At 46.8% G+C, this 1,786-nt stretch overlaps 1 non-coding gene across 1 annotated transcript; it reads left to right on the top strand.

Moving 5' to 3' along the window:
• Positions 1-1,169: 1,169 nt before the first annotated feature.
• On the top strand, positions 1,170-1,303 carry LOC125511846 (small nucleolar RNA Z247). Its single transcript, XR_007285129.2, has one exon. It is a non-coding gene; the product is annotated as a small nucleolar RNA Z247 (small nucleolar RNA).
• Positions 1,304-1,786: the final 483 nt, after the last annotated feature.

A 1,786-nucleotide genomic window follows, 5' to 3' on the forward strand; every position in this document is an offset into this window, starting at 1 on the left:
TGGATTAGATCGTCTATACCTGCCATTGCCGTTTATGCGTTATCTGTGTCACGCGCCTGTGTTGGGCTTGTTGTGCTGTGCCCACAGTTGAACCCGTGTATTGTCTTTGTGCGTGAGTGTTGTACCTTGCCTGCGGTGGCGTTGTGTGTGTGTGTGTGTTGATCCATTGGTACCTTGATACTTTGTGCTCGGTGGTTTCTTTATTTATAAAGCGGGGCAAAAGGCTTTTTCGGTAACAACAGGGGACGAAACCATCAATTTTTATTTAGGCCAGTGGTCGTATATATTAAGTGGCTAAAAACAAATCTTTGAGCATCACTATTCTAGAAAGTGAGTTAGTTGTGAATGGACCAACACTAGAACACATGTTAAATAGGCTTGTACATGTGTTGTGTAACGTGACAATGTGTCAAAATGGATTTAAAAAAGACAATATGTCATGATGTAATATTAATTGTGTGCGTGCACGTGTGTACTATTGTACAAGGCAGGTTGTTAGCAAGGATGATCAAAATCTTGTATATCTAAGATTATGGGTAAAGTCTACCAACAACTTTACGCACCTTGTATTCAGCTGAGCATTTAAACACACACGCGTCACCGCAAGGAGTTCATACGTTTCCATACTTCCTTTCTTTCATGGTAATCAGAGCTAGCCTCGAAATCATCCATGGCGAGTTCATCAAGTTCTTTCCCCTCCTCTCCATCTAATCGTGCCGCAACCAAGAACATCACCAAAGGTAATCAGGTGCTATGGTCTGCCACCGTCCTCTCCGCCATCAGGGGGCGTAGATGGCAGACTACCTCGACACCGGGAAGGCGGTGCCGTCCATGACCATTGAGGTCACCACCAACTATGGGAACACGAAGTCCAAGATGCCTAACCCCAACTTCTCGACATTATGCACGAAGGATCAGCAGGTTTTCTCCTACCTGGTGACCACACTGCCGCGGGAGACGGCCATCCAAGTGGCCTCCTGTCAACTGTCACACGGTGGCGAAGCTCTGGAACACCATCGAGGGGATGCTCATCTGGAACACCAAGTGGCCTCCTGTCAACTGTCAATGTCTAGATCGCGCGGGCAACCCTGCACAAGGGAAACTCCACCATCACTAAATATGTTGGTCAGATAAAGTCTTTATGCGATGAATAGATAGCTTTAGAGAAGAAGGTTGATGAAGAGGATGTCGTTTCACACACCCTCGCCGGGCTCGATGAGGAGTTCGACCCGGTTGTGTCTGCTATATGTTCACGGGCCCGTGACTGCACCGGAGCTGTACTTGCAGCACCTAAGCTTCAAGCCCAATATGAATCTTTGGCACAGGGAGCCAGAGTCCTCTGCCAACACGGTCACTCGTGCTCACTTTAGCAAGCAGCAGAACGGCAACGCTAGCGGCGGCAGTGATCCCAGCCGCAACTACACCAACAGACAAGGTGGCGGGCGATGTCTACTAGACAACCTTCTTCTTGTAGACGTTGTTGGGCCTCCAAGTGGACAATAGCAAATTTCCCTCAAGTGGATGACCTAAGGTTTATCAATCTGTAGGAGGCGTAGGATGAAGATGGTCTCTCACAAGCAACCCTGCAACCAAATAACAAAGAGTCTCTTGTGTCCCCAACACACCCAATACAATGGTAAATTGTATAGGTGCACTAGTTCGGCAAAGAGATGGTGATACAAGTGCAATATGGATGGTAGATAAAGGTATTTGTAATCTGAAATTATAAAAACAGCAAGGTAACTAATGATAAAAGTGACCGTAAACGGTATTGCAATGCTAGGAA

The sequence above is a fragment of the Triticum urartu genome, chromosome 5A, assembly GCF_056163025.1.
Source record: "Triticum urartu cultivar PI428250 chromosome 5A, HENAU_Tu73, whole genome shotgun sequence".
Taxonomy (NCBI): Eukaryota; Viridiplantae; Streptophyta; class Magnoliopsida; order Poales; family Poaceae; genus Triticum; species Triticum urartu.